At 43.8% G+C, this 22,090-nt stretch overlaps 1 pseudogene across 1 annotated transcript in view; it reads left to right on the top strand.

Moving 5' to 3' along the window:
- Positions 1-1,319: 1,319 nt before the first annotated feature.
- Positions 1,320-22,090, top strand: part of LOC311143378 (phospholipid-transporting ATPase IH-like) — a 72,970-nt pseudogene continuing 52,199 nt past the window's right edge. Inside the window, exon 1 of the transcript XR_014615557.1 lies at positions 1,320-1,380. The product of XR_014615557.1 is annotated as a phospholipid-transporting ATPase IH-like (transcript). The remainder of the gene's footprint in view (positions 1,381-22,090) is intronic.

Here is a 22,090-nt window from a genome sequence, read left to right as displayed (position 1 = left end):
CATTATCCCAGAAACCCTAGACCCACTCCAATTTGCATACCGCCCCAACAGATCCACAAATGATGCAATCTCTATTGCACTCCACACTCCCCTTTCCCACCTGGACAAAAAGAACACCTACGTGAGAATGTTATTCATTGACTACAGCTCAGCGTTCAACACCATAGTGCCCTCAAAGCTCATCACTAAGCTAAGGAACCTGGGACTAAACACCTTGCTCTGCAACTGGATCCTGGACTTCCTGACAGGCCGCCCCCAGGTGGTAAGGGTAGGTAACAACACATCCGCCACGCTGATCCTCAACACGGGGGCCACTCTGGGGTGCGTGCTCAGTCCCCTCCTGTACTCCCTGTTCACTCATGACTGCATGGCCAGGCATGACTCCAACAACATCATTAAGTTTGCCGATGACACAAGAGTGGTAGGCCTGATCACCGACAATGACGAGACAGCCTATAGGGAGGAGGTCAGAGACCTGGTCGTGTGGTGCCAGGACAACAAATTGTCAAAGACTACAGCCACCCTAGTCATAGACTGTTCTCTCTGCTACCGCACGGCAAGCGGTAACCGGAGCCCCAAGTCTAGGTCCAAGATGCTTCTAAACAGCTTCTACCCCCAAGCCATAAGACTCCTGAACATCTAATCAAATGGCTACCCAGACTATTTACATTGACTATTTGCATTTGCATTCACTGTAAGGTCTACACCTGTTGTATTCAGCGCATGTGACAAATAAACTTTGAATTGATTTGTTGTTATGTCTACTATGTTACGTCTGGTCTATGAGTCCAGGCTGTGCTTGGTGAGAACAATTGCAATACGCTGGCGCAGCGTAGCATTCTGACGTATGGACAAATGAACCTTTCGCATTTTCTCCCTCCAGATGGAAGAACCATAACAGAGCGAAAAGACAGCGGGACTGGAGGGAAAGACTGATATGATAGGATATTTCTAGAAGGAAAAGAAGTGAAACGCACTCTTGGAACAAACACCAAGGGAAGAGGTGAAAATAAGCTCTTCAAAAGCCCTTGCAATGATCCGTTTTACAAACGTTTATTCGTTGTGAAAAGGGACATTCCGGAAACTATGAAGCAAGGATAGCAGTACCGTCACATTTCTCAGTTGCATGGCTGTCCAAACCGCGAACATGAAAGGATGACATAAAAATCTAAACAGCCGACTGAAAGACCACTGCTTTCTCACGCTCATATAGATGGAGAGACAGAGCGTTCGTGAGCGATGGATGCTGGAGCAGAGATGAACATTAGGTAGCGTTGGTAAATATCCAAGGAGACTGGAAAGTGGACAGTAAAGAATAGCCGCTGGGGAGCTGTCGAAAGGATGGATTTTAGCGTGCTACGGAATCTCATCAGTAGATACGTAAGTAGCGGATCGATAAACGCCAGTATGTTTGCGTTGCATTCCAGTAACTGGCATTATGTTACATATTCGTTACATTGTAACAATGTTGTTTTTGTAGGCCATTTTTCCGGTTGTTTGAGTCGGGGGTTTGTTAATGTTTGATGACAAACATGTGATCAAAGGTTTGTCACAGCTAAACGGCTGTCCATTTACGAGCTCCAGCCAGGCTCCGGTAGCCTACTTTGTTTTCGAGCTGAATGTCGAATGTGCCAGAAAGGTCCAGACAGATGCATTGGAAGAGTGTGTGGAATAGGAATATAGATCAACTTGGCTGGCCCATGTATTGTGCTGTAAAGAACATGCTGTAAAGGTTGTTCCTATTTCATTCCCAGAGGCCAGCAACAACACAAACTGCACTTTATTTTCAATCAGGTGTGTTGGTGCAGGGCAAGAAAGAAACCCTGCAAGCAATTTCTCTTGCTCTCTCACAACACACACACACACACACACACACACACACACACACACACACACACATTGAGACATGGAAAAGAGGGTAAAAGCATTTATAATGGCTTATGATTGACAGTTATTAGTAAGTGTTATCAAAGAGACCAAATCTCCTGAGTGGCGCAGTGGTCTAAGGCACTGCATCGCAGTGCTAGCTGTGCCACTAGAGATCCTGGTTCGAATCCAGGCTCTGTCGTAGCCGGCCGTGACCGGGAGACCCATGGGGCAGCGCGCAATTGGCCCAGCGTCGTCCAGGGTAGGGGAGGGAATGGCCGGCAGGGATGTAGCTCAGTTGATAGAGCATGGCGTTTGCAACGCCAGGGTTGTGGGTTCGATTCCCACAGGGGGTATGAAAAAATAAATAAATAATGTAAGTCGCTCTGGATAAGAGCGTCTGCTAAATGACGTAAACGTAAATGTAAAAATAAAAGGGAGCGAGATTAAGATTGATACAGAAAGAGAAAGTGGCCAATTGAGAGAGAGAGAGATTATTTGACACATTGGAAAGAATTTACTAAAAAACAGAGCAAACTAGAATGCTATTTGGCCCTAAACAGAGAGTACACAGTGGCAGAATACCTGACCACTGTGACTGACCCAACATTAAGGAAAGCTTTGACTATGTACAGACTCAGTGAGCATGGCCTTGCTATTGAGAGAGGCTGCAGTAGGCAGACCTGGCTCTCAAAAGGAAACAGGCTACGTGCACACTGCCCACAAAATGAGGTGGAAACTGAGCTGCACTTCCTAACTTCCTGCTAAATGTATGACCATATTAGAGACACATATTTCCCTCAGATTACACAGACCCACAAAGAATTCCAAAACAAATCCACTTTTGATAAACTCACGTATGTATTGGGTGAAATACCACAGTGTGCCATCACAGCAGCAAGATTTGTGACCCGTCGCCACAAGAAAAGGGCAACCAGTGAAGAACAAACACCATTGTAAATACAACCCATATTTATGTTTATTTATTTTCCCTTTTGTACTTTAACTATTTACACATCATTATAACACTGTACAGAGCCATAATATGACATTTGAAATGTGTCTATTCCTTTGAAACTTGTGATTGTGCTGTTTACTGTACATTTTTTATTGTTTATTTCACATTTGTTTATTATCTATTTCACTTGCTTTGGCAATGTAAACATATGTTTCCCATACCAATAAAGCCCTTTGAATTGAATTGAATTGCATTGAGAGGAGAAACGGAGAGATCAACAATGAAAGACACACTGAAAGCAGAGCAGGAAATGGTTCTGTTGATAAAATATTAAAATAGTAATCAGACAGTGAAGCAGTATGTGGTGCATTATGGGGAAAAGGGTTCCGACTAGCTGTGGTCCTAATGAGAGAGGGTAACAGCTGGCATTTCTCTCTGGCTCTCTGAACGTAGAGTACGATCTTTATTTAAACCTGCCTGCACCGGGACTCTCTAATCGATTGTCTTGTAGGATGTGTATACGTTCTCTGTCTGCCTTTCTCGGGTTCTGACTCACTCTCTGACAACCTGTTAGGTTGTAGTGATCTACAGGAAGAGGAGGCAACCGTGGTCCTCCTGGCGCTACTGTGTGTGTAGATAGGAGCCTGACTGATGCCCTGCTGGGTGTAATGTCAGGGGAAATCAGATGCATTAGTGAGAGGAGTAGAGGAGGCCACTGAGAGATCACATCTCATCCCTCACTCTCCCTCCCTCCCCATTTAATCTCTGCATCACCATGGCAACATTAAGTTGAAGTGGCCATCCATCCATCCGTCCATCCACTCTTTCCTATATCAGCTTGTTCTTCTAGGCTGTAGGTATGCACTCCAGACAGGTGTTGAAAGGTGAACCAGAGAGACCGCAGGGCTAGAGGTGTTTACTATGTCTTGATGACTTCTTCATGTTGTTTTAGTGTTATTATTGACTTATGTGCTCAGCTACTGCCACTGCCCATCTAAGGTGCTCCTGGGAATCCTGTATCTTATCCTAGGGGTGTGGAGCATCCAGCTGGATGTGTCTCTTAGCAAATTCACACGGATATCAAAGCAGCATTTTATCATATCATCACATGACTGTGTGTTCAGTGCACTGCAGTAGCGGTGCGTGGGTAAAATCACTGGGGAAGCCATATTACAACCTATGTGTTGTGATAATTGCGTTGTTTGCTCTATAACTGTCAGTTCATATGCTTTGTGACCGTGATATACAGTTGAAGTCAGAAGTTTACATACACTTAGGTTGGAGTCATTAAAACTCGTTTTTCAACCACTCCACAAATTTCTTGTTAACAAACTATAGTTTTGTGAATCTACTTTGCGCATGACACAAGTCATTTTTCAAACAATTGTTTACAGACAGATTATTTCACTTATAATTCACTGTATCACAATTCCAGTGGGTCAGACGTTTACATACACTAAGTTGACTGTGCCTTTAAACAGCTTGGAAAATTCCAGAAAAGTATGTTATGGCTTTAGATCAGGGGTGTCAAACTCATTTTAGCTCAGGGGCCACATGGAGGAAAATCTATTCCCAAGTGGGCCGGACCGGAAAAATCATGGTATATATAACTTAAAAACAACAACTTCAGATTGTTTTCTTTGTTTTAATACGATCAACATACAACATAAAGCTGGAGCCTGAGGACAGTGTGTCCAAAATAGTACAAGCACAACATCACTATTAATCATAAAACACGTCAAGTTTATTTGAAAATTCTAAAGAAAAAGAACACACAAACACACAATGCCTCAGTGATTAACAGAACTGTTTCACAGATCACAGAACTATATCAGGGTGTCATTTCTCAGGCAGAAATGTAGATACAAATAATGAAATCCTGTTCCCCAAACAAGTGCAAGAACCACAGAGTCAAGAATAGGTTAAATATACAAATAAAATAAAATCAATTAAAAACAATAGCACATCAACATAAAAACATATAAACATAAATCTGAAAGCGTTGCTCAAACTCCCGTAACAGTCCCGTTATTTTATCTTTGAACCGCTTCATGTCTGCCACATGTTGGGTCGCGCACACATTTTTCAGACAGGGGAAGTGAGCTGCATCACCACCGGCAAGTTGCGTCTCCCACAATGACAGCTTCAACTTGAAAGAACGTATGCTGTCATAATACTGCGTGACAACTTTGTTGCGCCCTTGCAGCTGTTTGTTCAAGTTATTCAGGTGCTCTGTAACATCCACCATAAATGCAAGGTCCTGCATCCATTCTGCGGAATGAAATTCTAACACTGGTTTGCCCTTTTCTTCCATGAACTGTTCAATTTCTTCTCGTAAATCAAAGAAACGCCTCAGCACAGCACCTCGGCTTAACCATCTTACCTCAGTGTGGTATGGCAGGCCATATATGTGGTCTTTCTCTCTGAGAAGGCTGTCAAACTGACGGTGATTCAGGCTTCTGGATCGGATGAAATTAACAGTTTGGATGACCACCTTCATGACGTTATCCATCTTTAATGACTTGCAACACAAAGCCTCCTGGTGCAAAATACAGTGAAAAGTCAAAAAATCACATCCTCCATTTGCAGATTGCACTTTCTCTCTGAACTTTGTCACAACGCCTGCTTTTTTCCCGATCATTGAGGGCGCACCATCTGTAGCCAGGCTGACAGTGCGGGACCAGTCCACTCCGACCCTGTCCAGCGCGCCGACGAGTGCGGTAAAAATATCAGCTGCTGTCGTTGTATCTGTCATCGGCACCAACTCCACGAACTCCTCGGTGACGGTCAATGTGTCATCAACTCCGCGGATGAAAATGGCCAGTTGTGCAACATCTGTAATGTCCGTGCTTTCATCAATTGCAACCGAAAACGCAATAAATGACTTTACTTTTTGCTTCAACTGGCTGTCCAAATCCACTGAAAGATCGGAAATCCTGTCTGCAACTGTGTTTCTTGTCAGGCTGATATTTGCAAAAGCCTGCCGCTTTTCAGGGCACACAATCTCCGCTGCCTTCATCATGCATGTTTTTACAAATTCACCCTCACTAAATGGTTTTGAAGCCACTGCGATTTCATTAGCAATGAGGTAGCTAGCTTTCACTGCAGCGTCACTGATGTCTCGGCTGTGAGTAAACACAGACTGCTGTTTCTTCAGACCCGCCAACAGTTCATTCACCTTCTCTCATCTCCGCTGTCCTTGAAAGTTGTCATATTTGTCGGCATGAAGACTCACATAGTGGCGACGAAGGTTATATTGTTTCAGCACTGCAACATGCTCTGAACACACCAAACATACAGCTTTCCCATTCAATTCCGTGAATAAATAGGATGACCATTTTTCTTGGAACACTCTGCACTCTGCGTCCACTTTTCTCTTTTTTGACAGAGACATATTGGGGCAATGAGGGTGCCAAAGCACATAATGTTAAAAGTAGAAGCCGTAATAAATATCGCGGGCAAAACAAAGTAGCTCATTGGCTGCACGTGCTTGACCTACTTGCTCTGCCCCGGTATAAACAGTTTGCTTGCTTAACACAATTGCTATTGCGCCATCCAGTGGACGCAATTGGAACAGCAGTTTATTTTATTGAAAAATTGCAGCGCATTTTTATACTTTACTAAATTTATTTATTTATTTATTTATTTATTTTAATCATCTCGCGGGCCGGATTAAACCCGCTTGCGGGCCTGATCCGGCCCACGGGCCGGACGTTTGACACCCCTGCTTTAGATGCTTCTGATAGGCTAATTGACATAATTTGAGTCAATTGGAGGTGTACCTGTTGATGTATTTCAAGGCCTTACGTCAAACTCAGTGCCTCTTTGCTTGACATCATTGGAAAAATCAAAAGAAATCAGCCAAGACCTCAGAAAAAAAATGGTAGACCTCCACAATTCTGGTTCATCCTTGGGATCAATTTCCAAACACCTGAAGGTACCATGTTCATCTGTACAAACAATAATACGCAAGTATAAACACCATGGGACCACGCAGCCGTCATACCGCTCAGGAAGGAGACACGTTCTGTCTCCTAGAGATGAACGTAATTTGGTGCAAATCGATCCTACAAACCTGACTCAGTTACACCAGCTCTGTCATTAGGAATGGGCCAAAATTCACCCAACTTATTGTGGGAAGCATGTGGAAGGTTAACCGAAACGTTTGACCCAAGATAAACAATTTAAAGGCAATTCTACCAAATACTAATTGAGTGTATGTAAACTTCTGACCCACTGGAAATGTGATAAAATAAATAAAAGCTGAAATAAATCATTTCTTTACTATTATTCTGACATTTCACATTCTTAAAATAAAGTGGTGATCCTAACTGACCTAAGACAGGGCATTTTTACTAGGATTAAATGTCAGGAATTGTGAAAAACTGAGTTTAAATATATTTGGCTAAGGTGTATGTAAACTTCCGACTTCAACACTATATATATATATATATATATATATATATATACACTTCCGACTTTAACTGTATAAGGCCTAAAGGCCGAAACAATAAGAAGACACAGTGGCAGAATAAATTCAACCACACCTTTTTGTTTTTATCACAAAACCGGATAGCAACCTCTGTCCACAAAGCATATTGCATGTACAGTAACAGACAGTTACCTTGACCTACAGCATGGACAAGCAAGTTAATGTTTCCGACATTTTCGGACCACTAAACAACAATTTATTTAGAACCACAGAGAGTTACCGCAAGTCGCAAAGAAAACAGGAGCTGCCTCCACTATTCCAGGACCATTTCAACTTCAACATTTCAACATCATCAAATCACCTCTGCTTAGTCTAATACAGTGACAACTAACAGATACCAAAAACAATTCAGTCCAATCAACGTAAGCTAAATATGATGTGGCTGTCCATAGTTCTGATTTCTATGTGTGTGTGTGCACGTTCATGCAAGTAGAAAAACATATTGACTCACCCTACTTTTAGAGAAACGCCAATGCCATCGTCCTCTCTTTTATGTTGACGAAACGGTCTATCACTCTGTCGTACAGTACACACTTTTATTTTTTGTTGTCCTAGGCTACCTGGCTAAAATGCTTGCTCGCTAGTCTAACTTCCATTAGCTAGTTAACATTAGCCTCCATCTAGCTACATATTGAACTTCCATCCTCTCATGCCAGGGGCACAACAATGTATGAATTAATGGTTGGATCAGAATCGCCGTTATAATCATTGGCCAGTACGGATAATTAACTAAAGCCACAAGTCCAAATCCTTATTTCCATCCATGGCTAATTTAAGAAAGGGACAACTTTAGCTCCAGGACCATTCACAGTTGAACTCGCTCAGTTTAGCTGAACGCTGAATGGCACATTTTTTAAACATTATTTTGTGTTAAACTTTTTTCTTGGTCAATTTTTTGGGGACGCCTGGCTTCCCTTGGCATCCGTGAAAACACGCCACTGATGCACTGTGTGTTATTTTTGTAAACATGTTTGTTAATTTTAACTCTCCCATGCGGGCACCCTAACTCTGTCCTGCGAATACCTGAGATAACATTAGCTACAGTGGCTTGCGAAAGTATTCACCCCCCTTGGCATTTTTCCTATTTTGTTGCCTTACAACCTGGAATTAAAATGAATTTCTTTGGGGTTTGTATCATTTGATTTACACAACATGCCTACCACTTTGAAGATGCAACATATGTTTTATTGTGAAACAAACAAGAAATAAGACAAAAAAACTTAACTTGAGCGTGCATAACTATTCACCTTTGTAGAGCCACCTTTTGCAGCAATTACAGCTTCAAGTCTGTTGGGGTATGTCTCTATAAGCTTGGCACATCTAGCCACTGGGATTTTTGCCCATTCTTCAAGGCAAAACTGCTCTAGCTCCTTCAAGTTGGATGGGTTCCGCTGGTGTACAGCAATCTTTAAGTCATACCACAGATTCTCAATTGGATTGAGGTCTGGGCTTTGACTAGGCCATTCCAACACATTTTAAATGTTTCCCCTTAACATTTACATTTACATTTACGTCATTTAGCAGACGCTCTTATCCAGAGCGACTTACAAATTGGTGCATTCACCTTATAGCCAGTGGGATAACCACTTTACAATGTTATTTAAAAAAAAAAAAAAATTTGGGGGGGTAGAAGAATTACTTTATCCTATCCCAGGTATTCCTTAAAGAGGTGGGGTTTCAAATGTCTCCGGAAGGTGGTGAGTGACTCCGCTGTCCTGGCATCGTGAGGGAGCTTGTTCCACCATTGGGGTGCCAGAGCAGCGAACAGTTTTGACTGGGCTGAGCGGGAACTATGCTTCCGCAGAGGTGGATGAACGCAGTGCCCTCGTTTGGGTGTAGGGACTGATCAGAGCCTGAAGGTACGGAGGTGCCGTTCCCCTCACAGCTCCGTAGGCAAGCACCATGGTCTTGTAGCAGATGCGAGCTTCAACTGGAAGCCAGTGGAGTGTGCGGAGGAGCGGGGTGTGCGCCAGACGTAGGGTTTTCCTTGATGGCCAAAAAGCTAAATTTGACCAGAGCACCTTCTTCCATATGTTTGGGGAGTCTCCCACATGCCTTTTGGCGAACACCAAACGTGTTTGCTTATTTTTTTTCTTGGTAAGCAATGGCTTTTTTTCTGGCGACTCTTCCGTAAAGCCCAGCTCTGTGGAGTGTACGGCTTAAAGTGGTCCTATGGACAGATACTCCAATCTCCGCTGTGGAGCTTTGCAGCTCCTTCAGGGTTATATTTGGTCTCTTTGTTGCCTCTCTGATTAATGCCCTCCTTGCCTGGTCTGTGAGTTTTGGTGGGCAGCCCTCTCTTGGCAGGTTTGTTGTGGTGCCATATTCTTTCCAATTTTTAATAATGGATTTAATGGTGCTCCGTGGGATGTTCAAAATGTCAGATCTTTTTTTATAACCCAACCCTGATATGTACTTCTCCACAACTTTGTCCCTGACCTGTTTGGAGAGCTCCTTGGTCTTCATGGTGCCGCTTGCTTGGTGGTGCCCCTTGCTTAGTGGTGTTGTAGACTCTGGGGCCTTTCAGAACAGGTGTATATATACTGAGGTCATGTGACAGATCATGTGAGACTTTATTTAACTAATTATGTGACTTCTGAAGGTAATTGGTTGCACCAGATCTTATTTAGGGGCTTCATAGCAAAAGGGGTGAATACATATGCACGCACCACTTTTCCGTTATTAATTTTTTAGAATTTTTTGATACAAGTTATTTTTTTCAGTCCACTTCACCAATTTTGACTATTTTGTGTATGTCCATTTCATGAAATGCAAATAAAAATATAATTAAATTACAGGTTGTAATGCAACAAAATAGGAAAAATGTCAAGGGGGATGAATACTTTTGCAAGGTACTGTATGAGTGGAAAGTCTCTGCGTGTGTGTATGTGCATAAATCTCTCCCTCCAGACTGCTACAGAAGGAAAACAGTAAGAGAATGTATTGCTAATTATGTTTATTTCCAGAAAAACTGTCTCAACTATAGCCTCTTCTTGTTTTTTTTCTTCTGTTAAACAACCCCACGTCGTTCCAACCTTATATAACTGGTTTATGGTTTCAACTGAGCCGGTGGTGGGAATGGATGCTTGACGGTGGTGGGAATGGATGCTTGACGGTGGTGAGAATGGATGCTTGACGGTGGTGGGAATGGATGCTTGACGGTGGTGGGAATGGATGCTTGACGGTGGTGGGAATGGATGCTTGACGGTGGTGGGAATGGATGCTTGACGGTGGTGGGAATGGATGCTTGACGGTGGTGGGAATGGATGCTTGACGGTGTGTGAAAGTGATTGTTTGAGTAGATGTCGCTTAGTGTGTGTAACGCTGTGTGTCATAGGCCTCTTTTTGAATGTGTGTGTGTTGTGTGTGTGTGTGTGGGCTGTTCGGTCCACTCCCTCCTGTAGCATGTTGTTTTGTAGGCTGGTAATAATAGAAGTGGTATATTGCCAGCCTGCTGTTGACTGGGGCTGGGCGTGTGTGTGTGTGTGTGTTGGTGCAGATTATTTTTTAAACATGATGATGAACTCTGAGCTTTAATCATAGCTCTGTCCCTCTCACACTATTTCTCTACCACTCCCTCCCTCCCTTCATCTCTCTCGCCCCCTTGTCTCTGTGTGAGAGAGAGAGATGGAGGGGGAGAGACGGAGGGACGGAGAGAGACAGACAGAGAGACAGAGAGAGCAGGTCTGTGTGGGAATAAGTGTTGTCTTATTAATCTACACTTCCATTTTCTTAAAGTAGATGTTGGCCTCTTTTTGCAGTTTATGTCATGCCTGGTTTTTATAGCAGGTCTACATTGATGTTATGTCCTGCCTGGTGTTTATAGCTGGTCAAATAAAACATCTAATCACATTTAATTGGTCACATACACATATTTAGCAGATGTTATTGCGGGTGTAGCGAAATGCTTGTGTTCCCAGCTCCAACAGTGCAGAAATATCTAACAATTCACAACAATACACACAAATCTAAAAGTAAAAGAATAGAATTAAGAAATGTATAAATATTAGGAAGAGCAATGTCGGAGTGGCATTGACAAAAAACAGTATATAAATTACATATGAAATGAGAAAAACAGTATGTAAACATTATTAAAATGAATAGTGTTCCATTATTAAAGTGACCAGTGATTCCATGTCTATGTATATAGGGCAGCAGCCTCTAAGGTGCACGGTTGAGTAACTGGGTGGTAGCCGGCTTGTGATGGCTATTTAACAGTCTGATGGCCTTGAGATAGAAGCTGTTTTTCAGTCTCTCGGTCCCAGCTTTGATGCACCTGTACTGACCTTGCCTTCTGGATGATAGCAGGGTGAACAGGCCGTGGCTCGGGTGGTTGTTGTTCTTGATGATCTTTTTGGCCTTCCTGTGACATTGGGTGCTGTAGGTGTCCTGGAGGGCAGGCAGTGATGCGTTTGGCAGACCGCACCACTCTCTGGAGAGCCCTGCGGTTGCGGGCGGTGCAGTTGCCATACCAGGTGGTGATACAGCCCGACAGGATGCTCTCAATTGTGCATCTGTAAAAGTTTGAGGGTCTTAGGGGTCAAGCCGAATTTCTTCAGCCTCCTGCTGCACCTTCCTCACCACACTGTCTGTGTGGGTGGACCATTTCAGATTGTCAGTGATGTGTACGCCGAGGAACTTGATGCTTTTCACCTTCTCCACTGCAGTCCTGTCGATGTGGATGGGGGCATGCTCCCTCTGCTGTCTCCTGAAGTCCACAATCAGCTTCTTTGTTCTGTTGACGTTGAGGGAGAGATTATTTTCCTGGCACCACTCCGCCAGGGCCCTCACCTCCTGTAGGCAGTCTCGTCATTGTTGGTAATCAGGCCTACTACTGTTGTCGTCTGCAACTTGATGATTGAGTTGGAGGCGTGCTTGGCCACACAGTCATGGGTGAACAGGGAGTTAGGAGGGGGCTGTGCACGCACCTTTGTGGGGCCCCTATGTTGAGGATCAGGGTAATGGAGGTGTTGTTGCCTACCTTCACCACCTGGGGGCGGCCCGTCAGGAAGTCCAGGACCCAGTTGCACAGGGCGGGGCTCAGACCTAGGGCCCCGAGCTTAATGATGACCTTGGAGGGTACTATGGTATTGAACGCTGAGCTGTAGTCAATGAACAGCATTGTTACATAGGTATTCCTATGAAAAAAAAAAAATGTATTCCTCTTGTCCAGATGGGAGAGGGAAGTGTGCAGTGCGATGGTGATTGCATCTTCTGTGGATCTATTGGGGCGGTATGCAAATTGAAGTGGGTCTAGGGTTTCAGGTAAGGTGGAGGTGATATGATCCTTAATTAGCCTCTCAAAGCACTTCATGATGACAGAAGTGAGGGCTACGGGGCGATCAACAATGGTGGACATCTTGACACAAGTGGGGACAGCAGACTGGGATAGGGAGAGATTGAATATGTCCGTAAACACTCCAGCCAGCTGGTCTGTGCATGCTCTGAGGACACGGCTTGGGATGCCGTCTGGGCGGGCAGCCTTGTAAGGGTTAACATGCTTAAATGTCTTACTCACGTCGGCGACGGAGAATGAGAGCCCACAGTCCTTGGGCGAGGTCCGCGTCGGTGGGACTGTGTTATCCTCTAAGCGGGCGAAGAAGGTGTTTAGCTTGTACGGGAGCAAGACGTCGGTGTCCACGACGTGGTTGGTTTTCCCTTTATAATCTGTGATTATCTGGAGCCCCTGCTACATACGTCTGGTGTTTGAGCCGTTGAATTGCAACTCCACTTTGTCTCCGTACTGACGTTTTGCCTGTTTGATTGCCTTATGAAGGGCATAACTGCACTGTTTGTATTCAACCATATTCCCAGTCACCTTGCCGTCGTTAAATGCGGTAGTTCGTGCTTTCAGTTTTGCGCGAATGCTGCCATCTATCCATGGTTTTTGGTTTGGGTAGGTTTTAATAGTCACAGTGGGAACAACATCCCTATACACTTTCTGATGAACTCAGTCACGTTGTCCATGGATATGTCAATGTTATTCTCAGAGGCAACCCGGAACATATCCCAGTCCTCGTGATCAAAACCATCTTGAAGCATGGATTCCGATTGGTCAGACCAGCATTGAATAGACCTTAGCACAGGTACTTCCTGTTTGAGTTTCTGCCTATAGGAAGGGAGGAGCAGAATGGAGTCGTGATCTGATTTGCCGAAGGGAGGGCAGGGAAGGGCCCTGTAGCCATCCCGGAAGGGAGAGTAACAATGGTCGAGAGTTTTTGAAGTGCGAGTACTACAGGCAATGTGTTGATAGAACTTCGGTAGCGTTTTCCTCAAATTTGCTTTGTTAAAGTCCCCAGCTGTAATAAATGCGGCCTCAGGATATGTGGTTTCCAGTTTGCACAAGTCCAGTGTAGTTCCTTGAGGGCCGTCATGGTGTCGGCTTGAGGGGGAATATACACGGCTGTGACTATAACCAAAGATAATTATCTTGGGAGGTAATACGGTCGGTATTTGATTGTGAGATATTCTAAGTCGGGTGAACAAAAGGACTTGAGTTCCTGTACGTTATCACAATCACACCATGAGTAGTTAATCATGAAACATACACCACCGCCTTTCTTCTTCCCTGAGAACCCAGCTGGCTGTATGGACGGGGACAGTATTTCTGGAGAGAGCCATGATTCCGTGAAACAGAGTATGTTACAGTCCCTGATGTCTCTCTGGAAGGAGGTCCTCGCCCTGAGCTTGTCTACTTTATTGTCCAGGAATTGAACATTAGCAAGTAATATACTCGGAAGCAGTGGATGGTGTGCACGCCTCCTGAGTCAGACTAGAAGTCCACTCCGAATACCTCTTCTCCGCCGGTGGCGTCTTGGAGCAGTATCTGGGATAAGTTCAATTGCCTTTCAGGGTTAAGAACAAAGGATGCAATTCGGGAAAGTTGTATTTCTGGTCAGAATGCTGGTGATTTACCACAGTTATTTCCGGCTGTCTGTAAAAACACAAATAACTTTCTGGGCTAATAATGTAAGAAAAACACACAAAAAAACAAAATACTGCAAAGTTGCTTAGGAGCTAGAAGCAGAGCTGCCATGTCTGTTGGCGCCATCTTCAAAAAGGTCTACATTGATGTTATGTCCTGCCTGGTGTTTATAGCAGGTCTACATTGATGTTATGTGCTGTTTCCTGTCTGTCTGTCTGTCTGTCATCGTGGAAACAGATCTGTCTGTATGGACAGAGGTCTACTCACTCTCTCATTCTCCCCTTCCTGTCATAGAAGTAGACCTATTTTCCATATAAAGTGAATAGCAGGTCCTATACTACTACTACTACTACTACTACTACTACTACTACTACTACTACTACTACTACTACTACTACTACTACTACTGGTACTACTACTACTAGTACTACTATACTACTACTACTACTACTACTACTACTACTACTACACTCATTCTTTGAAGGTATACAGCTTTTGTCTATCCTCCTTTTTGGTGTCTCCCTGCTGTGTTGCCATGACGACTAATGACAGATCAGTGGTGACAACGTGAGTGTGGCTGAGGAGAGATTGTTGACCGTGTGCCGGTATAGCTGCTCAGAGACCGACAGACAGACACATAGACAGAACGACAGACGTGTTTCTCCCAGTCATATACACTGTAGAAGACATTGACCAAATTTTTAGATGGACACGATGTTGCTGTCTTTGAGAATTTCATTTGCTATTCTCTGTCTGTGTCTGTCAATCAGTGTCTGATATTCTGAAACCTATTCTAAATCCTGATTGCATGGGCGTATAAACATCTGTGTGTGCGTGTGTGTGTGCCGTGCGTGTGTGTGTGCCATGTGTGTGTGTGTGTGCCATAACACTAGTGTCTAATGAAAGTACTATATTAAGGCGAGGCTCAGAGCAGAACGGTGGATATTCTATCTGGTAGTTAATGAGGGATACCTGCTTAACAACGTCTGTGGCACTGGGGTAGCACTGGGATAGCAGAGGAGGACTCTGACACACAGCCCTGCTGGGAGCAAGGTGGTGTGGGATAGAGGAGGTGATTGGAGAAGTGGGGTGGGGAGGTGGAGTAGGGAGCGAGGGAGGGAGGAGTTGGAGGCTGAAAGTTCCTGTTGACGCTGATCGAAGTTCCGTTTTGTGTTTTCCCCTTTTAATAATTAAGGTAATGATTTAAGGAAGGAGTCATTCCACCTCATAAAGCACAAGAAAGAGGATTTCCACACCCACCATCTCAGATTGTGCTGAAATCATTTCTGTAGTTAGATACAGATAAGATTAGCATTCCTGACATTTTGCTGAAATATAATTTGATCTCTGAGAAATTAATGCCCATTTTAAGTTATAGGATTCATATAATCTTCAATAAATGCAGTACCTAACATCTGATTTGCACCATCATTCTTCCTAACAATGAGTAAGACATGAGGAATCCAATAGAATGATCACTAGCCACCCACGGACCCCCCAACACCCCACTCCTCCATTCACAAGCCTTTTCTTTCACTCCCCTCCAATCCCTTCCCTGTCAGGTCTGTAAATGTGACTCAGGGAGAGAGGGAGAGAGGGAGAGAGGGAGAGGGGAAGAGAGGGAGAGAGGGAGAGAGGAAGAGAGGGAGAGAGGGAAAGCTTTACAGTCTGCAGCTGTCTGATCAGTAATCCGTTCTGATCCGTATCAAACCGCCACGTTCTACCCCTTTTTCTGCTGATGAGAAGAGACCCACGGACAGAGACAATATGGCGACATATTGTTTTGACGTGCTTTATTAATAACTAAAGACGTCTGTCTCTATATAAAGATGGTGTTACATCATTACTAGATCCCACCACAGGTCATGTGGTCGTAATCTGATGTGACATGGATGGGATCAACCAAAACAGAGATCAGATAAGACCCCAACCCACATTCTCAGACCCAGCTCCCCTCCTGGAGCCAGTTGCCCAGATCTAGGATCCAATCTACTGTAGGATCAGCTTACCCAAGGGTCATTCCATGTCATTTCAGCCATGACACCCACCATCTCAGATTGTTCTGAAATTGTTTTTGTAGTCAGAAACAGATACGATTAGCATTCCTGAAACGTTATTTTGTTGAAATATTATTTGATCTCTGAGAAATTAAACTAATTGATTACACTCAAATTGGCAATTTTTAATTTATAGAATCTATATAATCTTCAATAAATATAGTACCCAACATCTGATTTGGACCATCATTATTCTTAACAATGAGTAAGACATGAGGAATCCAATACAATGATCACTAGCCACCCACGGACCCCCCACACCCTACGCCAATCCCACCCCAACAACAAGTATACAGAATCAGTTCTCTATGTCTGCCAAATTGTATGAAGCTGCTGCTTGGAGTTCCCTGTGAACCTTCCCAACAAGTCAGTTGGTCAAATTTCTGCCCTGCTAAAGCTGCCCCGGTCAACTGTAAGTGCTGTTGTGAAGTGTAAACGTCTAGGAGCAACAACGGCTCAGCCGCAAAGTGGTAGGCCACACAATCTCACAGAACGGGACCACCGAGTGCTAAGGGCATAGTGTGTAAAAATTGTCTGTCCTCGCTTGCAACACTCTCTACCGAGTTCTTAACTGCCTCTGGAAGCAACCTCAGCACAATAACTGTTTGTCGGGAGCTTCATGAAATCGGTTTTCATGGCCGAGCAGCCGCACAAAAGCCTAAGATCATCATGCGCAATGCCAAGTGTTGGCTGGAGTGGTGTAAAGCTCGCCACCATTGAACTCTGGAGCATTGGAAACGCGTTCTCTGGAGTGATCTTTCATGCTTCACCTTCTGGCAGGACAAATCTGGGTTTGGTGGATGCCAGGAGAATGCTACCTGCCCGAATGCATAGTGCCCACTGTAAAGTCTGGTGGAGGAGTAATAATGGTCTGGGGCTGTTTTTCATGGTTCGGGCCCCTTAGTTCCAGTGAAGGAAAATCTTAATGCTACAGAATACAATGACATTCTAGATGATTCTGTGCTTCCAACTTTGTGGCAACAGTTTGGTGAAGGCCCTTTCCTGTTTCAGCATGAGGTCCATACAATATAATTGTTTTAGATCGGTGTGGAAGAACTTGACTGGCCTGCACAGAGCCCTGACCTCGACCCCATCAAACACCTTTGGGATGAGTTGTAACGCAGACTGTGAGCCAAGCGTAATTGCCCAACATCAGTGCCCGATCTCACTAATGCTCTTGTGGCTGATTGGAAGCAAGTACCCGCAGCAATGTTCCAACATCTAGCGGAAAGCCTTCCCAGAAGAGTGGAGGATGTTATAGCAGCAAAGGAGGGGCCAACTCCATATTAATTTTTTTATGATTTGATTTTTCGTGTGTATGTACACTACCGGTCAAAAGTTTTAGAACACCTACTCATTCAAGGGTTTTTCTTTATTTGTACTACACTGCTCAAAAAAATAAAGGGAACACTTAAACAACACATCCTAGATCTGAATGAATGAAATCATCTTATTAAATACTTTTTTCTTTACATAGTTGAATGTGCTGACAACAAAATCACACAAAAATTATCAATGGAAATCAAATTTATCAACCCATGGAGGTCTGGATTTGGAGTCACCCTCAAAATTAAAGTGGAAAACCACACTACAAGCTGATCCAACTTTGATGTAATGTCCTTAAAACAAGTCAAAATGAGGCTCAGTAGTGTGTGTGGCCTCCACGTGCCTGTATGACCTCCCTACAACGCCTGGGCATGCTCCTGATGAGGTGGCGGATGGTCTCCTGAGGGATCTCCTCCCAGACCTGGACTAAAGCATCCGCCAACTCCTGGACAGTCTGTGGTGCAACGTGGCGTTGGTGGATGGAGCGAGACATGCTGTCCCAGATGTGCTCAATTGGATTCAGGTCTGGGGAACGGGCGGGCCAGTCCATAGCATCAATGCCTTCCTCTTGCAGGAACTGCTGACACACTCCAGCCACATAAGGTCTAGCATTGTCTTGCATTAGGAGGAACCCAGGGCCAACCGCACCAGCATATGGTCTCACAAGGGGTCTGAGGATCTCATCTCGGTACCTAATGGCAGTCAGGCTACCTCTGGCGAGCACATGGAGGGCTGTGCGGCCCCCCAAAGAAATGCCACCCCACACCATGACTGACCCACTGCCAAACCGGTCATGCTGGAGGATGTTGCAGGCAGCAGAACGTTCTCCACGGCGTCTCCAGACTCTGTCACGTCTGTCACGTGCTCAGTGTGAACCTGCTTTCATCTGTGAAGAGCACAGGGCGCCAGTGGCGAATTTGCCAATCTTGGTGTTCTCTGGCAAATGCCAAACGTCCTGCACGGTGTTGGGCTGTAAGCACAACCCCCACCTGTGGACGTCGGGCCCTCATTCCCCCACCGTCATGGAGTCTGTTTCTGTCCGTTTGAGCAGACACATGCACATTTGTGGCCTGCTGGAGGTCATTTTGCAGGGCTCTGGCAGTGCTCCTCCTGCTCCTCCTTGCACAAAGGCGGAGGTAGCGGTCCTGCTGCTGGGTTGTTGCCCTCCTACGGCCTCCTCCACATCTCCTGATGTACTGGCCTGTCTCCTGGTAGCGCCTCCATGCTCTGGACACTACGCTGACAGACACAGCAAACCTTCTTGCCACAGCTCGCATTGATGTGCCATCCTGGATGAGCTGCACTACCTGAGCCACTTGTGTGGGTTGTAGACTCCGTCTCATGCTACCACTAGAGTGAAAGCACCGCCAGCATTCAAAAGTGACCAAAACATCAGCCAGGAAGCATAGGAACTGAGAAGTGGTCTGTGGTCACCACCTGCAGAACCACTTCTTTATTGGGGGTGTCTTGCTAATTGCCTAAAATTTCCACCTGTTGTCTATTCCATTTGCACAACAGCATGTGAAATCTATTGTCAATCAGTGTTGCTTCCTAAGTGGGCAGTTTGATTTCACAGAAGTGTGATTGACTTGGAGTTACATTGTGTTGTTTAAGTGTTCCCTTAATTTTTTTGAGCAGTGTATTTTCTACATTGTAGAATAATAGTGAAGCTATCAAAACTATTAAATAACACATATGGATCATATAGTAACCAAAAAAGTGTTAAGCATATTATGGCAAGAACAGCTCAAATAAGCAAAGAGAAACGTCTTAAAGTAATGATGGACTGTCGTTTCTCTTTGCTTGTTTGAGCTGTTCTTGCCATAATATGGACTTGGTCTTTTACCAAATAGGGCTATCTTCTGTATACCACCCCTACCTTGTCACAACACAACTGATTGGCTCAAACGCATTAAGAAGGAAAGAAATTCCACAAATTAACTTTTAAGAAGGCACACCTGTTAATTAAATGCATTCCAGGTGACTACCTCATGAAGCTGGTTGAGAGAATGCCAAGAGTGTGCAAAGCTGTCATCAAGGCAAAGGGTGGCAACTTTGAAAAATCTAAAATATATTTTGATTCGTTTAACAGTTTTTTGGTTCGTACATGATTCCATATGTGTTATTTCATAGTTTTGATGTCTTCACTATTATTCTACAATAAAGAAAAACCCTGGAATGAGTAGGTGTGTCCAAACTTTTGACTGGAACTGTATATATATATAATTCAATTTGCGAGTTTTGTCAATTTAGTCATTGTCTTTTATTTGGAGTGCTCCTGTCAATGTTGAGTAAGGACGCGCACCTGATTACGCATAGAAGTAAGCCTATAGGCTACCAGGCCTGCACGCAAATGTAGTCATATAAATGAGACTATTTGGGGATCTGATAGTATTTCTGATTGGCTTAACGCACCACCACTAATGAACTGTGGAGCTTCTCGCACCACCACTAATGAACTGTGGAGCTTCTCAAAGTAATGTTTTCTTCACCTCAAACAGCAAGCAACTGAAGTCTGTTTTTACATCCATTGAGAATGACAATAGTTCCTCCATGTATTTGAAAAATCTTTCCAGCTCTCTCCTTTTCGATAACCACTAAGCGTGGAAGGGAAAAATGTCATGCTCTGATCCATTGTAACCATCATAAAATACCTGATAACTTCTTATCCTTTTCTCAAATAGCCTACAGCTGTGTCTGGCCCAAGCTCACTGGCATGGGTGCCAGACACAACTCTGAGGGCCCAGAATATTTTATATAATGTTGCAAGTTTGTATGGTCAGCTTCGGCTGGACCAAAGTTAATAGTTGAGCCATTGTGATTTATAGGATACTTATTTATATCAGGATATTTTCTGCCTGCAATGATTTTATTTGTTGGCTTCATATGCTATTTTTACATAGTTGGCAGTGGCAATATAAGTTACTTTTAAGGTTTGTGTCATTTTCATTTAGATTTGGATAGAATTCTGATTAACCACATGACAATGATTTTGAGATACAATGATCTTATTATAAATTAAACTGTTCCACGAAAATGTGCATATGAAAACCATAACTGGCACGCAGATTGGTAGAATTGGTAAGATAAATTGGCATTCCACATGAGAAGGTTGCCGACACCTTGTGTAGCCTATTACCGGCATCTTCAGGAGAGTAACAGCATAATCTGCGAAAGCCAGTAGGAGCGGGAGGAGGATATTCTGGTCAGGTTAAGGTTGTTTTCTTCTGGTTATCTTGATCTCTGGCTCCCTCTTGAGTCATTTGTGTCTAATTTCATCTAACAGTGCGCTTACATTTACATTTACATTTACGTCATTTAGCAGACGCTAAATGACGTACTTTATCCTATCCCAGGTATTCCTTAAAGAGGTGGGGTTTCAGACAAGCTCAAAGCATATATAGTTGATTTTATTAAAACACATAGGGTGTCTATATATGGAAAAATACACGTTTAGAAATGTTGACCAATCGATTGGTCGAAAGAACAGATGACTTTCGGTCAACCAAGATTTTCTTTAGTCTGGGACAGCCCTAAATTCCATTAATTCGAATTTATGTTTTAGGGCAATGCCGCAATCTTCTAAATGCCTGTTTCGCAAGAATCAAGTTTATTTTGATTCCCTTGACACAAATAAATGTTGTTAGCCACTAATGTTAATTGCCAGCTAACTAGCGATTAGCATTTTTGTATTTTTTTTATTTCACCATTATTTAACCAGGTAAGCCAGTTGAGAACAAGTTCTCGTTTACAACTGCGACCTGGCCAAGATAAAGCAAAGCAGTGCGGAAAAAACAACAACAACACAGAGTTACATATGGAATAAACAAAACGTACAGTCAATAACACAATAGAAAATCTATATACAGTGTGTGCAAATGTAGTAAGTTATGGAGGTAAGCCAATAAATAGGCCATAGTGCAAAATAATTACAATTATAATTTAGTATTAACACTGGAGTGATAGATGTGCAGAAGATTATGTGCAAATTGAGATACTGGGGTGCAAATTAGCAAAATAAATAACAATGTAAATAACAATATGGGGATGAGGTAGTTGGGTGGGCTAATTACAGATGGGCTGTGTACAGGTGCAGTGATCGGTAAGCTGCTCTGTCAACTGATGCTTAAAGATAGTGAGGGAGTGAGGGAGATAAGTGTCTCCAGCTTCAGAGTTTTTTCAGTTCGTTCCAGTCATTTGCAGCAGAGAACTGGAAGGAATGGCGACCGAAGGAGGTGTTGGCTTTGGGGATGACCAGTGAGATATACCTGCTGGAATGCATACTACGGGTGGGTGTTGCTATGGTGACCAATGAGCTAAGATAAGGCAGGGATTTGCCTAGAAGGGATTTATAGATAACCTGGAGCCAGTGGGTTTGGTGACGAATATGTAGTGAGGGCCAGCCAATGAGAGCGTACAGGTCACAATGGTGGGTAGTATATGGGGCTTTGGTGACAAAACGGATG

The sequence above is a fragment of the Coregonus lavaretus genome, assembly GCF_964263955.1.
Source record: "Coregonus lavaretus genome assembly, chromosome: 16".
NCBI lineage: Eukaryota > Metazoa > Chordata > Actinopteri > Salmoniformes > Salmonidae > Coregonus > Coregonus lavaretus.
The sequence above is the reverse complement of the archived record's forward strand: the minus strand, read 5'-3'. Positions and strand labels throughout refer to the sequence as shown.